Raw genomic sequence first — 22,329 nt, forward strand, 5'->3', positions numbered from 1 at the left:
TCTAAAATATGTCTTAAGATAGACTGGGCTTATAAATGCCCCTACTAGCTCATGGGCCTTCTCTGATAATGGGTTCTGGTCATAACAGGCGACTCTTTAACCTAGTCATAAGAAAGTTCGCATTACATGTAGAACTCGCTCGAAACTGTTATAGAGAAATCAAGAGAGTGGAAGTATGCCTGAACTTCTGGAGTGCAGTACTTCGTAAACATACTAGTAAGCCATTAACAGCGAAAGCAAACCATACCGATACATGACTGACAGGACAGGCAGCTGCAGAAGGATAATTTATCTAGGGCCTCCATTAGTTTTAGAACTGTTTATTCTGGAGACTTAAACTTTATTCCTTGTCTGTTTGGTTGCAGGGACTAAATAAATTCTGAATATATTAAATTCAACATATAAATACATAAATACCTATTTTCTTGTTTTTTTGTGTATGACGTGAGTTTTCTATGCAAAGGTAATTGGAGTAAATATTGCCCTTTAGTCCCTTTTAGCAATCATGTGAGAGACTAGAGACTAAAATCAATTAGCCTCTACTTTAGTACTTATGTTTGGCAAAATAGGGACTAAATGAGACTAAAACCAAAATAAGGGACTAAAGATTAGTCTTCTAACCAAACGGGGACTAGGAGTGTTTTCCTTCAGCAGGTTCTAGTGTTCTACTACGTTTAAACTGTTTCCCACTTTAACAGATCAAATGTTCCAGTTCATTGTCACTGAAACATAAACAGTGAAATCCATATGGACCGTCAACTTTGGAGAACAAGTCCAAGGAAATCTGAACAAGATGTGCCATACACATACACTTGGACTAAACTGACGGCAAATAAATAGCTTTAGATAGACACATGAATAAATAGCTCAAAGAGTCTCCTTTACTTTCATTTTCTGCTTGAATGAGAATAGCAGTCACTTTGAGCAACAACTACCTCATATGTTTCCCCACTAACAGGCTAAACAACAACAGAAGTGGAGCAATTGTACTCTTTTCACTTTGTTACACTATCTAAACAAACAATAGAATCAACCTAATCTGTGGCATCTATTGGGCTTTGGGCAAGACAACATCTCATGCCAGATCCCCTGATGAGCCCCCAAACAATCAGGATAAGGTGGTGCCATTCATGCCACAGATTTCAACCCATCCATCCAATTTCAACATCGTGCCGGCTTCCGCAACACCGCAGACAAGTACATCGCTGCCTTCGTGCTCCCTGTGCTGGCCTTCTCTCCTTGCCCACCGGAGCTTCTTGTAACCATACCTGCCAATGAGCCTGGCAAGCGCCTGCCTTCGTTCATCGGCGTGGCACATGTGGCTGTCAATCCAAAGCAGCCCACCGGCGCGCAGCACCCGGTCGACGTCAAACATGAAGAACTCCAGCGCCTCCTCCGTCCCTGCCTGTCCCAGCGTCGGCGACCCGCCTTCGGCCAATGCGGTGGCCCCAACGTGCACGAGGTCGAACACCCCGTCGTAGAACGGGAACCGGTGCGCCGGTGAGAGCAGCAGCGGGAACAGTCCTCGGGCCGCCATGAACTCGTTCATGGGTTTCCTGACGTTGTCGAGCACCGTGGTGAAGATGCAGAGGCGTAGACAGTGGGTGGTCCGGGTGGGCCACGGCATATCCTAAGCCGGCCCACCGGACCACCAGCCCACCAAAATCCATATAAAAAATACTGATATATATTATATTTGCATTCTAATATATACATTTATAGACTTAAATGTTAAATCTACAGTGTTATATTTTGAACTATATACCAAATTATTATATATTATATTAAATTATTTATAAAAAAATCTAATGGCATACCTCACGGAAAAATTCTAGCTACGCCACCTCGCGCTCCCTCATCTGGGCCGCGAAGTTGGCGGCGCCGCCGGAGACGTCGAGGCCGGTCTGGATCTTGCCGGCGGCGAGGCACAGGACGTCGTCGACGAGGAACTCGTGGCCGTGGCGTGGCCTCACCCAGCGGCGGCCGTCGACGCCCATGTTTGACGCCGGGAGCATGACGCGCGGGCCCCAGGAGAGGCAGCGGCAGCGTGGCAGCGGCTCGCAGGCCTTGGAGACGAGGCGGTGCGCGAGCGTGGCGTCGCGCGGGCAGGCGGCGTGGGGCGCGTAGGTGGCGAACGCGTCGAGGAGCGCGAGCGTGGAGGGGGAGCCGAAGCAGCGGCGGACCTAGGATTTTTTTAATGTAAAATTTTATCAAATGTGCCGTACAAAAAATTATAGTGAATCAACAATCAACAAAACAAAAATCAACAATAAAATATATATCTACATGTATGGTTGTGTCCTGTGCTGGAGGGGAGAACTCAGTCTACAGTTACTTGTGTCCTGTGCGGCTGTGTTGGACCGGAATCAAAAGCCGAGAGGGGGGAGCGGGAGCTCCAGCGTGCATTGCAGCCGCACGCACACATGCACAGAGTTGGTTGTAGTGTAGCAGGCTGGGCACGACGGTGACGCGTCTCGATGACTTGACGACGTCACGACAGGACGATGCGTCTCGATGGCGGCGGCTAGCAAATGCCACAGATGCGCGATCCTCTCTCTGACTCTCTCGTTCGTTCTTTGACGTACAAAAAAAGACGAAGCAAACACAACCAAATCTTGAAAGCCTCGTTGCCTGAACGCCATGTAAACGGACTAATAGGATGGGGGTGGGGTCTTGGTGGGCCTGGCTTAGGGTGTGACATGGCCCACCTGGACCCACCTGTAGGTCCGCCCATGAGCGGAAGCAGGCGTGTGTGACGGTGGCCGGCATGGGGGTGAGCCCCGTGCGCGCGTCGCGCCCCAGCGGCAGCGCGTGCGGGGAGAGGAAGAGGATTAGCTCGGGGGGCAGGGTGGTGCCAGTGCCGTCGCCCACCGACGCACGGTGTGGGACGAGGCGGGTCGCGTCCACCTCCCGCGCCATGGCGGCCACCTGCGCGGAGATGGCGGCGGTGGCAGAGGAGGAGAGGTTGGAGGTGGCGGGGGGGACGGGGACGGGGATACGGTGCGCGCGGGGGGAGAGGAAGGCCAGCATCGCGAGGAGGTTGGTGGATGTTGCATTTTTCACCAGCTTGTAATCCTGTCATAGCTAGGTGCATTAGTTAGGCCCTATTTGGTTCCTTTAGTCACTAGACTAAACTTTAGTGATTAAATTTTAGTTGCTAAAGTACCCCGTTTGGTTCCAGTGACTAAATCAGACTAAAAAGCATTAATTGTTGTGAATAATGACTGTATTAATTAGTTGATGTTTGCTGCAAAAAGAAAGTGGAGAGGACAAATAAGGTAAAAATAATATTTTAGTCCCTTTTAGTCATCCCTTGGTGACTAAAGAACTAAAGTTTAGTCACCTCAATTTAGTCACCATGTTTGCTTCTTTAGGAACTAAAAGTGACTAAATTTTAGTAACCCAAAACCAAACAGGGCCTTAGTCTGCATATTTCGTTTTCGCGTAGAATCCGGGTGCTCTCTGGAGACTGCCCAGAGCACTCTGTCACCGCGTCCAGGCGTATCTCCCGCCACGACACGCATGCCATGCATGTCGCACAAGCGACCGAAAATGGTGGCACATCGTGCAACTGCGAGGCGTAGCGGGGAACTCGGATGGCGCCGTGGAACCAAGTTTATCTATGCATTGAGATGCGCTGCGCAGTGTGGGCGTGAGCGGAAAATACTCTGTGTTCCGTGTGCAGGAGCGTTCGAGCTCTCTGGTGTTCTTGTTCTCAGTTTTCTTACAGCCGGTGAACGCCGTCAATTCGCCGGTGGTTCCAACAATCTGGTATCAAAGCCAAGTTGGTGTATGAGCGGATCTGTGAGTCCGCCGAGAGAACCACCAAAGAAGAAGAGAGGTATTCCGCATCGTCAGCCCATGAGCGCCATGAGTGAACCAGGGAAATCAAGCAGCAGCATCAGAGAAAGTTCTCTAATGTGACCAATGCTCACTCGCGACAACTATGCAGAGTGGGTGATGCTCATGCAGTGCAATTACGAATCCCTAGAGATTTGGGGAGTGATCGATCCTGGGATCGCCCCCAAACGTTCGCAAGATCGTCAAGCCATGAGTGCCCTACTGCGATCTGTGCCAAAGGAAATGTGGCAATCGCTTGGTGCGCGCAACACCATGAAGCAAGCCTGGGATGCCGTGAAGATGATGTGTCCGGGTGTCGATCGAGTGAAGGAGGTGAATGCATAGAAGCTTCTCCAAGAATTCAAGAACATAAAGTTCAAGGACGATGAGTCCGTCGAGGATTTCGACATGCGCATCAGCAACCTTGTCGGAAATCTTTGAGCCCTCGGCGAAGTGGTGGAAGATGTCCGCATCGTCAAGAAATTCTTGCGCGTGGTCCCAGCGCGTTCACTCAGGTAGTGATTACCATTGAAATGTTTTGTAATTTGATGGAACTCACCGTTGATGAGCTGGTGGGACGTCTGCATGAGACGGAGGATCGGATCGACGACAAGGTTGACCAGGTCACTGACAAGATAGGCCGACTCCTTCTCGCCGAGGACTGGCTTGAGAAGAACAAGCATCGACTACGCTCCAATCCGAAGGAGGGAGGTGGTGGTTTCACTAGAAGATTCACCAAGAACAAGTAGGCGTCGCGCTCTGAGGGCGGTGCATCGGGTCCGGTCAAGTTGACCTCCGAGGGCACACCACGGCAAAAGGGGTGGTGCTGGAAGTGTGGCATCTACGGCCACTGGGCGGTCGACTGCAAGCGCTCGAAGAAGGACAAGGAACAGCAACAGTCGGAGGCGAACGTGGCTGTGACAGTTCCTAATGATGTTTGGGTACTTGATACAGGTGCCAGCAATCATATGACAGGAACTTGAACAATGCTAACACAACTCAATACAAGAGTTTGAGGAATGGTGAAATTCAGTGATGGATCTCATGTGAGGATTCAAGGTATGGGATCAATAATTATGCAAGATCGAAATGAAGGTCACAAGGTACTGACAGATGTCTATTACATTCCTGAATTGAAGAGTAATATTGTGAGTTTAGGGAAATTAGAAGAAAAAGGTTCTACATTTAAGGGAGAAAATGGGAAACTCTTTGTTTATGATCTGGAACAAAAATTACTGATTGCTGCTCCTAGAACTTCAAATAGACTGTATATTGTAAAGTTTGCTTTATCCACACCGGTATGTTTGTCGGCAAAGTCTGAAGAAAAGGCCTGGCAGTGGCATGCCAGGCTGGGGCATTTGAACTTCAAAGCTTTAAAAAGTCTAGGTGACAAAAACATGGTGGTTGGAATACCAAATGTGAAGCAAGTTGAGCAAGTCTATGATGGTTGTGTCCTTGGAAAACAACACAGGAAACCATTTCCTAAAGTGTCAGGTTTCAGGGAAGTTAAAAATCTTGAGCAAGTCCATGTAGATCTTTGTGGTCAGATTGCTCCCAAGAGCATAGGGGGTGCATCTTATTTTCTACTAGTGGTAGATGATCACAGTAGATACATGTGGGTAGAGATGCTAAAATCCAAAGATCAAGCGTTAGAATGTTTCAAGAGAATTAAACAAAGGGCTGAGGTTGAGTCTGGAAATAAACTGAAAGCTTTAAGAATAGATAGGGGTGGTGAGTTTACCTCAAATATGTTCTCCATTTTCTTTAGTGAAGGTGGGATCAAACACTGTACTACAACTCCATATTCCCCACAACAGAATGGAGTAGTAGAGAGAAGAAATCAAACTGTGGTTGAAATGGCTAGATGTTTGCTTGTCTTCTGGGGAGAAGCTGTCAGGACAACAGTTTATTTACTGAACAGGTCAATCACAAAAGCTCTAATCTCTAAGACTCCTTTCGAAGCCTGGCATGGAAAGAAACCTAGTGTCAGTCATTTGAGAATTTTTGGTTGTGTTGCCCATGTGAAGTTGGTTGGTCCAGGTTTAAATAAACTGGCTGACAAATCTAGCAAAATGGTTTTCATAGGTTATGAGTCAGGCTCAAAAGGTTACAGACTATTTGATCCTATGACTAACAGGCTAGTTGTTAGCCGAGATGTTATTTTTGAAGAGAGTAAACCATGGGACTAGGAAAATTTCATAGACAACTCAGGCTTTCAGTTGACTGAAACTTTTATAGTTGATCATCAATTGCCTGTTCAAGCTACGACAACAGTAGAAGACAATGAAGGTTCAGTACCGGTGAATCAAGACTCAGAGGGAGAACTCTCAGCTACGCATAACAGTGAAGTAGGACCCTCTCATGCTCCAAATTCACCTCAAACTCAGGGGTCAAGTACAACTACAGGTTGGGTATCTCCTCCTAAGTAGAGTCCTCAGTTTTCAGCAGGGGTACCACAGAGATACAAAACAATTGCAGATTTGTATGACTCAACAAATGAAGTAGTTGATTTTGAATATAGTGGGGTGTGCATGTTAGCAGGTGATGAGCCAATGAACATCGAACAAGCTCTAGAAGAGGCATGTTGGATAAAGGCCATGGAGGAAGAAATGGAGTCCATTCATCAAAATGGAACCTGGGTGGCTGCTTGTTGGTGACTTGTTCTCAAATGCTATGAATCAAGAACAAGGCAACATAAAATGTTAAATATCAAAAACCCTTCGTCCTTTTAATCATTATTTCCCTTCGGATATAATGATTATGAGGGCGAAGGTCATGAAAGACGTACCTTCATGATTATAATAAAGAATGAAGAATATTCAAACAAAATACAGAAGGTAACACGATTTCTGTAAACATTATTATTATTGATATACTGCTATTTATATTACTTACGTAGACAAAAATAAATTACAAATATACCTTCGGCTTGAAGGAGAGAAAATACAAGTGTGACGCAAAAGTGAATGCCAAGTCAGCGTGAACAGTACGGGGATACTGTTCACCTATTTATAGGCACGGGTCGCAGCCCATACAAAATTACATTAATGCCCTTTATGTTTATCAATAGCTCTATGATAATTCTTCGAGGTCTAATCTGGTTTTTCATCTTTAAGTCGGTTTCCTTTTCCGCCGTTCTCCCGAAGCTCTTCTACACACAGCTTCGGCTCTGCGCCAACCTTCGTGTTCCTTGTGCTTCTTCATACTGTGGCTCTGATCCGAGTCCGAAGATACCTGCTAATGTAGTTTACTCCAGAAACATTGTTAAATCATGATTTTGAGGACCTTCGGAAGCCGAAGGCCCCCAACAGTAGCCCCTCGCAATATTAATTTGTTAGAATGATAAATTCAGATTGCGAAATGGACGAAGGCTATGAGCCGAAGGTCCGAAAAAACACCTTCCTCTTGCTAGAATAGCAACAGTCATTGGCAAATGGGACCCTCCAGTCTCCGACATAATGGGTTTATAAATAGGGGCTCGCCACAATTTATTTGGCACGCTCTCCTACCATCTGTTTTGCCTGCTCAAAAAGCTTTCTGCCCACAAATATTTGGTTTTCTCCTTAGTTTTAAGCTTCGGAAACGAGAGGCAAGAATTCCGAAGAGATGTCTGAGGAGAAGAAGGTTGCTGCCGAAATGAAGATGAGCCTTTCTGAAGAGATGCATCTGGGTTTTCTTGAGTCAATAGCGAAGACGAATACAGAGAAGATTACAAGGGAGATTTTAGAAGGTTTATCTGAAGATACTGGTGATAGTGACAGTTATGACGCAGATAGTGTGGGTGAAGATTCCGAAGATCGGCCATGACGAACAAGCCATTCAGTCTTCGGGAAATCAACTATCGGGCAAAGTCACCTTGAAAACATGAGGGGGAGATATTTTTGGGATATGTCTATTGTAAGAGCAGTTGCCGGAGAAAAAACTGTGCCGACTCCCAGAGATGATGAAGTCGTTATCTTCCGAAGCTTTTTAAAAGCTGGGCTACGATTCCCTATAAGCAGATTTGTGGTGGAAGTTCTGATTCTGAAAATATATCAGGTTTACCTTCATCAACTTACCCCTGAAGCAATAATAAGAATGGGAATCTTCGTCTGGGCTGTGAAGAGTTAGGGCCTAGAGCCAAGTGCAAAAAGTTTTTGCAATATTCATGAATTGTTATACGAAACAAAACCCTGGGGTAAAGAGCAATATCATAACAACTTTGGTTGCTACAGCTTCGGCGCTCGCTCTGGGTCAAGCTGCCCCGTGCCCACCTTTCGTAAGAGATGGCCCGGAGAATGGATGAAAGAATGGTTCTATGTGAAAAATGATTTGAAGGTTCGAGAGGATATTAAGGATGTCATCATGTGCCCCATCTGGCAGCGCTTCGGACTCCGGAAACCGAAGGTAGAAATGGATGAAGCAGCCGAAGAATGCCAACGGGCCTTCGGCATAGTCTGCTCTTTTATTGGGACAAGGGATTTGATACAAGAACACATTGCCTTCAGAGTATGGCCTCTTGCAGATAATTGGGAAATGCCGAAAGAAACTGTTAAAGAAACTGACGAAGGTGGGCTAGTCAGGCTGAAGTATACATTCAAATATGGAGACAAATTCGTTGAACCAGATGATGATTGGTTAAAGAGCATTGAAACTGTAAGTGATGAATTGCTTGGGGTATATTCAAAGGCCGAAGATACTGCAATGTCAGCAGCCTTCGGAGGCCGAAGAAAGAAAAGACTGAACCGAGTTTTTGATGCAATTGGGTTCATGTACCCCGACTACCATTATCCAGTGCGGGGGCAGAAAAGGAAAGGTACGGTTTCTGCGAAAGAAACTGCTTCAGCTGCTCCTAGCGAGCCAGCGTCAAAGAGAAAAAGGGTGAAAGTTCTCACACACCGGCCACGTTACATTGAACTAGCCACAGTGCCTGAATTCGGCAGTGAAACATCTTCGGCCCTCGAAGCTAAGGAATCAACTCCGCTGCCAGGAGCCAAAGAGCTGGCCGAAGTGCCAACAACAAAAGAATTGGAGGAACCAAAGACTCTGTTACCAGAAACCAAAGAGCTGGCCGAAGCGCCATCGACAGAAAAGATGGAAGAAGCAAAAGCATCAACTGAGGGAGCGAAAATATCAGAAATTTTAAGTCCTTCAGAAGAAATTAAAGCAACAAAAATTAAAAAGGGGCCAACAGTGACCCCAAAAAGAAAAAGAATGGTTAATGTGTTAGATGTTTTGGAAACAATTAAACTTCCAAGCACAACCCCAAAGAAGAATGCTGAAACTTCTGAGGCACTTGCTGAAGTATCCGTTGCTGAGGCTCCGAAGCAACAGACTGAAGTTGAAACCGGGCCTTCAGAACCAACCAAGGTAATACCTTTGGAAGCAGAAGAAGCAAAAATTGCAAGGGCAACTGAAGAAATGAAAATGTCAGAGCCTATTTTGGTCGAAGAAATTGATACTGCTGTCCCCGAAACAACTTCCAAAATATACGATTATATTGTGCGTCATGCTTCGGGGAAAAAGTTATCGGAAGAAGACGTTTTTGAAGCTAATCACTATGCCAGAGAATTGAAATATCCGAAGGGGGCACTAGTGTTCAATGGGACGAACGAAGAGGATTTCCTATACTGCCTCCCAGACAATAAAGAATTATCCGTCTGTCGGGAGATGTCTAGAAGTATGGGGTTTCCGAAGCTCGAAGCTGGGTTATGTGCTATGACGAAGGAGGATCTTGCGGATAGTCTTGCGTACAACAGCCTGAACGTATGGGAATTGGATGTTTACAAATTTTATAATTCGTAACTCATTCTTTTATATTTACACCAACCTTTTTTACATGTAGGGTTTAAATTTAAGCAACGCATTGAGAGCACAAAAGAGTGCCGAAGACGAGAGTTATGAAATTGCATTCAACAACCTACGATCAGAAGTTATTAAACTGAGAAATGAAGCTCTAGAAAAGGATAAAATTCTGCTTACATTGGTGGACAAGGTAAAAAAGGACGAAGCTGCCTCAAAGGCCCAGGCCGAAGCCCAAAGACGTGAAATTAAAGATCTTCAGAAACAGCTAGCTAGAGCTAAAGAAGAGCGTATACTTGAAGAAACAAAACGAGAGCTTAGTGATCAATTGGCCAATCATTTAGAGATAAGTGTTAAAGAGCTTCGTGCATCCTAGAGGAAATGCTATGTTAAATCCATAGAGTGCGTCAAAAAGATAAAATCTAGCTTCGCCAGCGTTGGCGCGTTCTCTAGCGAAGAGAATTTTTCAAGAGGCAATCCTGAAGGTCCAATGGAATGGATCAGCCACGAAGCAGAGGCCTTCGAGGAAATCCTGAATGTCTGTGGTGATATCTGCGCTTTTTCGGGCGCTAGGGGGATTGCTGCTGTTTTGGAGAAGAAAGGCTGCGAGCATGTAAAATCCTTAGCGCAGTCCGAAGCTACCTTGTCCTCTGAAGACATTAAAGACCCCTCACCCGAAGCAAGCATGGTCGGTGGAAAATTCTTCACCGATATCTGGGATAACGGCGGTCGAGAATTGGCGCAAGAAATTATTCAAAGGAGTGAAAAAGGCATCGACGACGCTAGAAAAGTAGCGGAAGCTGCCGAGAAAAGTACAGAGCCCGAAGGGCAAATAGGTATTAATTAGTGGTTTTTATCATGCTGTAATTTTTAATTCCAGAATCTATTCGTGGTTTGTAATAGTAATATAGCCGTATCTTTTCTTCCCTCAGAACCTGCTGAGGCATCTCCGGGCCCCCACCCGAAGGGGGACGATGAAATTAGAAAAATGGCCGAAGCCATTATGGACAAGGTTGTCAACCAACTATTGAATGAAGCTGCAGAGATAGTGCTTAAGGAGGATTGAATGCTATTATAGAAACATTTGAAACATAAAATGTGTAATATATTGTAACTTTACATGTAATATATAATCTATTTATAGTTTAATTCTTTACGATGCATGAAACTTTGCATACATACCATTTTTTGAGCCTTCGGCGAAAAAACACCTTCCCTTCTTTTCATGCTTCGTGAAGAAAATCTTTTCTATATCACAAGAATTTGTTTACTTCTCTGATAAAAAACATCCAAGCTTCGTGAACTATTCTCCGAAGCTATAAAAAAGTTTTGTGTTGCCTCTCCAATGAGGCTACTCTTCATCTCGATTCGTCTTGTGCCTTAGCACGATTTTCTCTTTTCTAAAATATGTTCCGAAGATCAACACTGTATCCCCTTCTTGTTCCAGATGCACTATACTGAATGATGCTTATGTTATGCAAAAATGATGTGATGATGTTATGTTATGCAAAATGATATTTGTGCCACAGATATATATCCCTGTAATAAAACACACACACTTTTTATATCAACGCTGAATTTTCGCTGTAAGCCTCCCTCAGGAGCTTCTTCGCCTTTTACTTTCAGCGGAATCAGCGTTTATTTTTTGCTGTAAGCCTCCCTTAGGAGCTTCTTCGCCTTTTACTTTCAGTGGAATCAGCGTTTATTTTTCGCTGTAAGCCTCCCTTAGGAGCTTCTTCGCCTTTTACTTTCAGCGGAATCAACGTTTATTTTTCGCTGTAGGTTTAGAAAACTTACACTGCGCTCCCTTAGCAACGACTTTTTACTGTTTCGAACAATTTGTACTGTGTCCGTTAGATCAAATCTTTTGACAATACAAAGGTCCTTCAAATCAGCATAAGTTCGTATGCTTCAGCAATTCAAGCCTAGGAAAAAACACATTTTTATTATGGTAACAGACGAAAGTATTACAAGGAACTAAAATTCAATAAAAACATTTAAACTCTTCATAATTGTTCCTTATTAACAAAAAGGTAATACTGGATATAAAAAATGCAAGAGGACTGCTGTTGAGGTAGGATATTTGTCAATAAATGTGCTTCGACTCTGGCACAATGCTATTGACTGTGCGAGCTTCGGACTCCTCTCTGAAATCCCTCTGAAGATGATTGTGCTGACTCCCTTCTGGCTGTTGTCCTCGCTGGGTCAGCGGTGGCGGTGGAGGTTGCTGCCAAGATGCTTGGGGTTGGCTCGCCGAGGCAATAGAAGCTGCAGGATGGTTGCCTACATATTCTGGAATATAAGGCGAGTGATACGAAGCAGTATGCATGACCTGCTTCGCCTGACTCTGTTACGCTGCTGCTTCCGCTATTTCCTTCTGCTTCTGGATGGTAACATGGCACATCCTGGTAGTATGGCCCTTGTCTTCACCACAGAATAGGCAATATATTTTTCTTGGCTGGTCTCCAAACCTTCCCCCGAAGCCCTTGGCGCCTATGCCCCTTGGCGCTGGCGGCCGAAAAGAACTTTGCTGTTGGCCCGAAGCTTGTGAAGAGTATTGTGGCCTTTGCTGCTGGCTCCCTCGATCATCAGTTTGAGTAGAGTTATGAATTGACCTAACGTGCTTCGGGTGGAATCTTCCTCCGAAGCCCCTGGTCATTTCAGAGAACCTGAATGCTTCCTCCCTTCTTTGGCGGAAGTCATTGTCAGCTCGAATGTATTCGTCCATCTTCTGGAGCAGCTTCTCCAACGTTTGTGGTGGCTTCCTGGCAAAGTACTGCGCTGATGGTCCCGACCGAAGCCCCTTAATCATGGCCTCAATGACAATTTCATTGGGCACTGTTGGCGCTTGTGCCCTCAGGCGCAGAAACCTCCGGACATACGCCTGAAGGTACTCTTCATGGTCCTGGGTACACTGGAAGAGAGCCTGAGCGGTGACTGGCTTTGTCTGAAATCCTTGGAAACTGGTTATCAACATATCCTTCAGCTTCTGCCATGAAGTGATTGTCCCTGGCCGGAGGGAGGAGTACCAGGTCTGAGCGACACTCTTGACGGCCATGACAAAAGACTTTGCCATGACTGCAGTACTACCACCATACGAAGATATAGTTGCTTCGTAGCTCATCAAAAATTGCTTCGGGTCTGTATGTCCATCGTACATGAGGAGCTGAGGTGGCTTGTAAGACTGTGGCCATGGTGTAGCCTGCAATTCTGTTGAGAGAGGAGAAGCATCATCGAAAGCAAAATTTCCATGATGGAAATCTTCATACCAGTCGTCCTCATTGTGGAAGCCTTCCTGATGGAGCTCTCTGCGTGGAGGCCTTCGGCTCTGATCATCTTGAACAAGATGATGAACCTCTTCAGAAGCTTCGTCTATCTGTCTCTGAAGGTCAGCTAGACGAGCCATCTTCTCCTTCTTGCGCTGCACCTGTTGCTGAAGGATCTCCAGGTTTTGGATCTCTTGATCCAAGTCATCCTCCGGGGGTGTTGGACTAACAGCCTTCCTCTTCTGACTTCGGGCCTCTCTAAGAGAAAGAACGTCCTGATTGGGATCCAGCGGCTGTAAGGTACTAGCCCCTGTCGCTGAAGCTTTTTTCGGCGGCATGACGAAGGTGATGCTTGCCGAAAGAATTCAAAGCTTAAGAGATGGAAGTGAGTTCACCGGAGGTGGGCGCCAATGTTGGTGACTTGTTCTCAAATGCTATGAATCAAGAACAAGGCAACATAAAATGTTAAATATCAAAAACCCTTCATCCTTTTAATCATTATTTCCCTTCGGATATAATGATTATGAGGGCGAAGGTCATGAAAGACGTACCTTCATGATTATAATAAAGAATGAAGAATATTCAAACAAAATACAGAAGGTAACACGATTTCTGTAAACATTATTATTATTGATATACTGCTATTTATATTACTTACGTAGACAAAAATAAATTACAAATATACCTTCGGCTTGAAGGAGAGAAAATACAAGTGTGACGCAAAAGTGAATGCCAAGTCAGCGTGAACAGTATGGGGATACTGTTCACCTATTTATAGGCACGGGTCGCAGCCCATACAAAATTACATTAATGCCCTTTATGTTTATCAATAGCTCTATGATAATTCTTCGAGGTCTAATCTAGTTTTTCATCTTTAAGTCGGTTTCCTTTTCCGCCGTTCTCCCGAAGCTCTTCTACACACAGCTTCGGCTCTGCGCCAACCTTCGTGTTCCTTGTGCTTCTTCATACTGTGGCTCTGATCCGAGTCCGAAGATACCTGCTAATGTAGTTTACTCCAGAAACATTGTTAAATCATGTTTTTGAGGACCTTCGGAAGCCGAAGGCCCCCAACACTGCTGATCTGCCAAAGGGTCAAAAGGCAATAAGACTGAAGTGGGTATTCAAGGTAAAGAAAGATCCATCAGGGAAAATTGTGAAACATAAGGCTAGGCTGGTTGCAAAGGGGTATGCTCAAGTCCAAGGAATAGACTATGATGAAGTTTTTGCTCCTGTGGCAAGGTTGGAGATAGTAAGAATTTTACTGGCTCTAGCTACACAAAGGGAGTGGGAGGTGCATCACATGGATGTGAAATCTGCATTCTTAAATGGAGAACTTTGTGAAGAAGTCTATGTTAAACAACCACTTGGTTTCACTGATCCAACCTGTGCAGAAAGGGTCTTGAAGCTGAACAAGGCATTATATGGACTCAAACAGGCTCCCAGAGCCTGGAATGCCAGACTTGACAAGGAGCTGGTAAGTTTGGGTTTTAAAAGAAGCCCAGAAGAACATGTTGTCTATAAAAAAGGAAAGAATGTGTCTCTGTTACTCGTAGGTGTATATGTGGACGATCTCATTATTTGTGGGCTAGATAACAGGGAGATAGAGGTGTTCAAACAACAAATGAAAGGAAGGTTCAATATGAGTGACCTTGGACTGCTGAGTTATTACCTTGGTATAGAAGTTACACAAAAGCCGGGTGAAATCACTATCTATCAAAGTGCCTATGCTGATAAAATCATTGAAGTCTGTGGGATGAAAGGGTGTAATCCAGTTGACATTCTAATGGAGCAACAATGCAAGTTAATACCTGGAAAACCTGACAAGGTGTTAGCTGCTACCAAGTATAGAAGTATAGTTGGGAGTCTGAGATATCTTGTAAACACTAGACCTGACCTAGTATATTCTGTGGGAATGGTGAGCAGGTTTATGGAGACCCCAAATTTTGAACACTGGACTGCCATTAAAAGAATTGTAAGATATGTGGCTGGTACAACACAATACGACTGTAGGTATGTAAAAGAGGACATCTCAGAATTGTTGGGATATTCAGACAGCGACCATGCAGGTGATCTTGAAAAAAGGAAAAGCACTAGTGGTGTCGTGTTTTTTCTGGGAGGAAATATAATCACTTGGGCTTCTAAAAACAAAAGGTGGTTTCTTTATCCTCATGTGAAGCTGAGTATATTGTTGTTGCTACAGCTGCTTGTTAGGGTGTGTGGTTGAGCAGGCTGCTCAGTGATCTGTTGAATGAGAAGATAAGAAGGTTCAAGCTTCTGATCGACAACAGATCAGCTCAAGAACTCAGTAAAAATCCTATGCGTCATGATCACAGCAAACACATAGATACAAGGTATCATTATATTCGTGAATGTGTCAGCAATGGGGTGGTGGATGTAAACCATGTGAGCACTGATAGATAGATAGCTGATGCTCTGACCAAGCCACTTGGCAGAATGAAGTTCTCAGAACTAAGAAGGCAACTGGGAGTTGTCAGAATTCAAGAATGACAAGATTAGGGGGGTGATTTGTTGCATTTTTCACCAACTTGTAATCCTGTCATAGCTAGGTGTATTAGTTAGTTTGCATATTTCGTTTTCGCATAGAATCCGGGTGCTCTCTGGAGACTACCGAGAGCACGCTGTGACCGCGTCCAGGCGTATCTCCCGCCATGACACGCATGTCGTGCATGTCGCACGAGCGCCCAAAAATGGTGGCACATCGTGCAGCTGCGAGGCGTGGCGGGGAACTCGGATCGCGTCGTGGAACCAAGTTTATCTATGCATTGTGATGCGCTGCGCAGTGTGGGTGTGAGCGAAAAATACTCTGTCCTCCGTGTGCAGGAGCGTTCGAGCTCTCTGGTGTTCTTGTTCTCAGTTTTCTTGCAGCCGGTGAACACCGTCAATTCGCCGGTGGTTCCAATAGTGGAGAGGAGGGAGAGAAGCACGAGGAGGTTGAGCAGCACGGGCGAGCAGAGGCACGCCAGGCGTCGCCCGCCTATGATGGCCTGTGGCCGCCGGCGAGTGGGTCGCCAGGACGTGAGCGTGCTTCCGCCGCGAGGAGCAGGTACGCAAGTCTCAGGTAGTATTTCTTCTCTATTATTTTCTCAACTCCTTTCTCAAGTCTGAAACAAAATATATATAACCCCTTACATGGGCCAGCCCACACACACACCGAATGCAGCCCAGAATAACACCTACGATTCCCTGATCACCATACGACACTCGCGGCTTCAGACTTCAGCTTCCTCTGCTTCCACTCCCTTGCTCTCTGCATTCTCCGTCATGGCATTTGCCCCCCTGCAACTCTTGCTTGGCCCCAAGCAAGGGCATCCGGATAGCACTGACGCAGAACATAGTAATCTTCCCAAGTTGTGGCGTCCGCTGGAATGTGACTCCACCTGATCAGCACCTGGGGCACCGCCCGATTCCCTTTCTTGATCAGTCTGCGGTCCAAGATCTCCAAAGGCTGAACATTGTGACCACTCAGATCCGAGGAATTAGGAAGAGTGGCAAAAACTAGAGTGTAATCTGGAATGTATGGTTTCAGTTGTGAGACATGGAACACCGGGTGCACCTGAGCAGCAACAGGCAACTCCAAACGGTAAGCCACTGCCCCCACACATTCCAATATCTTGTAAGGGCCAAAGAACTTGAAGGCAAGCTTAGGACATGGCCTGCTGACCACAGTGTGTTGGACATACGGTTGCAGTTTGAGCAAAACCATATCACCGACTTGAAATGTGTGTTCGGTCTTGAGAGGATCGGCCTTCAGCTTCATGCGGTTCTAGGCTGCTGCAAGCTGCTCCCTCAACATCACGGTAAACTGAGCCCTTTCCTCTAACAGCTGTGCCACATCAACTACATCATCAGATAGAATTTGAGGGACTGCTGCAAACGGAGGGTCATAACCATACATCACTTTGAAAGGAGAACAAGCTAGGGAAGTGTGGTATGTGGTATTGTACCAAAATTCTGCCAAAGGCAACCAATTCTTCCATTTAGTAGGTTGGGCATGAACTGCACACCGCAGGTACATCTCCACACATTGGTTAACCCGCTCACTTTGACCATTAGTCTGTGGGTGATATGCCATGCTCATATTCAGCTTAGTGCCCAACAACTTGAATAATTGACTCCAGAAAATACTTGTAAAGATTTTATCCCTGTCACTAACAATAGACCTCGGAAGACCATGCAATCGGACCACCTGATCCAAAACAACTTGGTCCACCTGTGCAGCAGTGAAAGTGTGTTTCAGAGCTATAAAATGGGCATACTTCGAGAAACAATCCACCACCACCAAGATTGTATCATAGCCACTGGACTTGGGCAGTTTTTCTATGAAATGCATTGCAATATCTTGCCATGCACCTTGAGGAACCGGAAGTGGTTGCAATAAACCAGCCGGGTGGACTCGCTCTCCTTTGGCCTTTTGACAAATTTGACACTGTTTGACAAAATCCTCCACATCAGTCTTCATACCTTTCCAAAAAACAACTTCTTCAGTCGATGATAAGTGGCGTGCACCCCTAAGTGACCACCCGTGGCACTATCATGCAATGTTGCCACCAACTTCATCCTGAGAGCAGAATTTTGGCCAACCCAAATCAAACTTCCCTTCCTAATGACTCCTTGAGAGAGTAGCCCTGTTCATCCGGGCTGTGGACACACAACCGAGCCAGAAGTGACTGCGCAGCCGAGTCAGTCACATAGGAATTCATAACTTCCTGGACCCAGAGAGGTTGAACCTCACTTACTGCTGTCAATGCCATCACACAACCCACACGAGATAGAGCATCAGCTACTTTGTTCTCTTTACCCTGCTTGTAAACGACTTTGAACTGCAGCCCCATAAGCTTTGCCATGGCTTTACGTTGCAACTCCGAGTGAAGCTCCTGACTACCCAAGAAGATGAGAGCCTTGTGATCAGTCTGGATTTCAAACTCGCGCCGTTGCAGATAATGACGCCAACGATCCACAGCCATAATCAGGGCAATGAACTCCTTCTCATAGATCGACAGCTTCTGATTGGTAATTCCCAACGCCTTACTCAAGAAAGCTATAGGCTGCCCCTGCTGCATCAACACCGCTCCTACCCCATCATCACAGGCGTCAGTTTCAACAGCAAATGGTATGTTAAAATCAGGTAATGCCAATACCGGAGTGGAAACCATGGCCTGCTTCAGACGCTGAAAAGCCATTTCAGCTTCTGGTGTCCACTTGAAAGCCCCTTTCTGCAGTAACTTCGTTAGTGGCCGAGCAATTATCCCGTACCCTTGCACAAAGCGTCTGTAGTACCCTGTCAACCCTAGAAAGCCTCTCAAATCCGTGACATTCTGTGGGTGCGGGCACTTCAGCATAGCTTCGGTTTTTTGAGGGTCAGTAGCCACCCCCTCACCAGATATAATATGGCCCAAATAAATCAGCTCCTTTTTACCAAATACACATTTCTTCTCTTTGAGATAGAACTTGTGGTCCCTTAAAGCAACAAAGACCAACCTCAGATGCTCCAAATGAGAGTGCCAAGTGGAACTATAAATCAATATATCATCAATAAAGACCATAACAAATTTCCAAAGGAAAGGAGCTAGCACCAAATTCATCGCACACTGAAATGTAGCCGGAGCGTTAGTAAGTCTGAAAGGCATGACTCGAAACTAGTAGTGGCCCTGGTGAGTCTTAAACGCAGTCTTAAACTCTTCGGAGGCACCCATGCGCACCTGATGATACCCCGAAGTCATGTCCAGACTGGTAAAGAATTGAGTGCCAGCAAGCTCATCCAAAATCTCCTCGACCACCGGCATCGGAAACCGATTCTTGATGGTCATATCATTTAGCTTACGGTAATCCACACAGAACCGCCACGTACCGTCCTTATTTTGCACTAAAAGGACCGGAGAAGCAAATGGACTCACACTGGGGGTGATCAGTCCTGACTTCAATAACGCAGCAACTTGCTTCTCAATCTTCGTTTTATGATGAGGAGAATATTTGTAGGGTCGAGCATTGACTAGGATAGATCCAGGGAGCAAAGGAATATGATGGTCAAATGGTCGAGATGGAGGCAATTCAGTTGGTGTAACAAAAATGTCACGGAATTCCCCCAACAGCACCTGCAATTCTGGATGGATCCCAGTGCTGTTCTCCTCACGCACCTCCTCCAACAATGCAAACACCCAGATATCATTCCCTCGCAGCCATTTCTCCACCTGTAGATCTTCCTCCACCACCTGCTGATGTATTGTATTGCCCACCAACTGAACTTCCACACCTTTGTCCACAAAGCTAATAACCTTATCATCCCAATCACAATGCATAGGACTGTGTCGACGCAACCAATCATAGCCCAAAATAGCATTATAGGCGCCGAGCCCCAACACCCTCATATCACTCTGATATGTATGCCCATTAGCCCACCATTCCAATGATTGTACCATCGTGTCACTATACATAATCTCCCCATTTGCCACCCTCACTTTAGCTGAAGAACAAGGATGCACTGGCAGCCCCATTCTATCGACCAACTGCTTGCTAATGAAATTTGTGGAGCTCCCCAAATCAATCAACACCAACATCACCTGATTTTGCAATAAGGCTCTCACAGCCATACACTCCTCATTTGTGGTACCACTCAGAGCATTAAGTGACAACATAAAATTCTCCTCTTCCCCTTTCTCCTCCTGCTCAATCTGTGTCAACGTTTGCTCTGATAGTGTCATACTCAAATCCTCGGCAGTGAGGGCATGCAATTGCATCTGGACTTTTTTAAAAAGCGAGCTTGATGGCCAGGTTCAAACTTGTCGCCACAACAATAGCACAGACCATTCTGCCTCCTATACTCCTTCACCAATCGCTCTTTAGACAACTCGGGTAAGGAAGCAGACCCTCTAGTGTCAGACCTGGACACAGTACCCCCTAGTCGACCCGGACTGACCAACTTGAATGATTTCTGTCGTTGTTTGTCTAAGATACCTTGTTGGATCCTGGCTAACAATGCTGCTCGTTCCACCGAAGCTGGCAAATGAGACTTAACCGGTCCCTGCAGCTCTTGCTTCAACCCCTTAATGAAATGGGCCACATACAAAGTCTCATCTAAATCATGATTATGGACAGAAGTGGCATACCATGCCTCATCAAACACCTTTTTGTACTCCTCCACAGATCCAGTCTGCCTAATCTCCAGTAAGGACTGCATAGCTTGTGAATACTCCTCCGACCCAAACTTCAGCATCACAGCTTCACAAAATTCCTCCCATGAACATGGACCATACTAAATTTTAAAAATTTGAAACCACCTCTTAGCATTCCCCTCCATGTTCAACGATGCTGACATCACCCAAACCGACTCAGGAACCCGATACAAAGTGAAATAATCCACACACTGATCAATCCAGATACGAGGTTCCTCTCCTTCAAACTTAGGAAATGGCATACGTGGTATTGGAATATGACCTCCTTCAAAATCCTCAACCCTCCTCCCTCCAGTCTCTCGGACGACCCAATGGCACACCCGCATACCTGCGCTGTGGACCTAGAGGAGCCAGCGGCGGAGATGGTGGAGGCCCGTTGCGATGTCGTTCACTGCGCACCGACTGTGCTGACTCCATGTCCCGCGCCATCTGCTCCAGACGGAGTTCCGCGAGCGCCTTCTCCGCTTGATCCAACTGCTGCACGAAGCGAACCCGCTCTTCCATTGCCTGCCGAGCCACATCGGCCGCCAACCCCGCTTGAGCCATCAACTGTTGTTGAACGTCATCCATGCTCATCACCTTCTCTGTGAGCCGATCGAGTTGCGCCATCACCCGATCCCAACGATCGACATCATCTCGCTCCTTGTTCGTCATCACCTCCAGGAGAATCTTGGTCTGCGCCGACGGCTTCGGTGTGGGCACCGTAGTAGCAATTGGTGCGGGAACGCGAGGAAGGGGATCCACGCCGAGGAGGCCTGAATCTGATACCAGGTTGTGATGGCCCGTGGCCGCCGGCGAGTGGGTCGCCAGGACGTGAGCGTGCTTCCGCCGCGAGGAGCAGGTACGCAAGTCTCAGGTAGTATTTCTTCTCTATTATTTTCTCAACTCCTTTCTCAAGTCTGAAGCAAAATATATATAACCCCTTACATGGGCCGGCCCACACACACACCCAATGCAGCCCATAATAACACCTACGATTCCCTGATCACCATACGACACTCGCGGCTTCAGACTTCAGCTTCCTCTGCTTCCACTCCCTTGCTCTCTGCATTCTCCATCATGGCACCCATCGTCGTGACACCGCCACGCCGGGAGGACGCCATGTTCAGCGACACCGACCCCATCACGTGGCGGCCGCCACATCCCCTCCCCGCTTCAGTGTGCGACTGTGCGTGCGTCTGCGTTAGCTTCGCTTGCTCTAGCTCAGGAGTCAGGAGAGTTCGGGACGAGGAAAAGGAGTGGAGGCTTTGGGGGAGGAAGATGGTGTGCGAGCGAGCGACCGAGCTGGGGAAAGCGCGAAAGTGAAGGAACTGCGTACCCAAACTTTTATCGGGTTTTAAGAGAGATCTCTCTAGAAAATGAATTTTCAAAATCAGTTTTAAAGGTCATCTAAAAAATTAGTAGGATAAATCTTAATCCTTTCTCCAACAGATCCCTTAAAACGATAGATTGTTTCTAGGAAGTCCAAAAAAAATCTCATTTGTAGCTACAAATGAGGAAGTTTTAAGGGCTATGAAAAAGTTAGGAGCGTTTTAGTGGAACCGTTGGAGACACGTTTTTATGTTTTTTTTCCAAAAAAACTTGATTTAGGAGAGACTTCTAGGAAGCTTTTGGAGATGCTCTAAGACTCCAATAGTTCAGTTTTAGGTAGATAGATTGGATCTGAATTTGGATAAATCAGGTTTAGATGTATTAGGGTTTAGGGTTGTTGGCTGCCTGTAACATAAAAATTCAGCATTTGAGACACTATTTAAATGTATTAGAGCTAATAGTTAGCTCATAAAATTAGTTAAAGACGTCTAAACATTCTAGCCAATAGTTTATCTATTAGTTAATTTTAACAAATTAGCTAATAGATAGATAGCTATTTATTTGCCAGCTAATTCCACTAGTAAACTTTTAGCCGACTAATTATTATCTCTAGTTCATTCAAACACCACGTGAGTCTGAATTCGTTTGCCTTTTGTCTTTAGGCTTCGTTTGGCAGAATTCCCCCGATCTAGAGATGACAATGGGTACCCACGACCCGATACCCGATGGGTATTTACTCCATTAGGGTATGTATATGGACAAAATATTCTACTCGTGTGTCTCTTACTGGGCAAAAATCTTCACCTAATGAGTAAACATGTATTAGAAAGTTCTGCTTTCACCCATACTCGTTAACCCGTGGGTATTAAACACCTGGTATAAACTTAGCCTAAAAGCATGAACTTTGGCTTCAATCATGCATCTTTTTTACTATTTAACAA

General features: G+C 45.8%; 1 pseudogene; it reads right to left on the reverse strand.

Moving 5' to 3' along the window:
• Window positions 1–1,161: 1,161 nt before the first annotated feature.
• On the reverse strand, window positions 1,162–21,201 carry LOC103639819 (uncharacterized; annotated as a pseudogene).
• Between the last annotated feature and the right edge of the window lie 1,128 nt (window positions 21,202–22,329).

This window comes from Zea mays, chromosome 9 (genome assembly GCF_902167145.1).
Source record: "Zea mays cultivar B73 chromosome 9, Zm-B73-REFERENCE-NAM-5.0, whole genome shotgun sequence".
NCBI lineage: Eukaryota > Viridiplantae > Streptophyta > Magnoliopsida > Poales > Poaceae > Zea > Zea mays.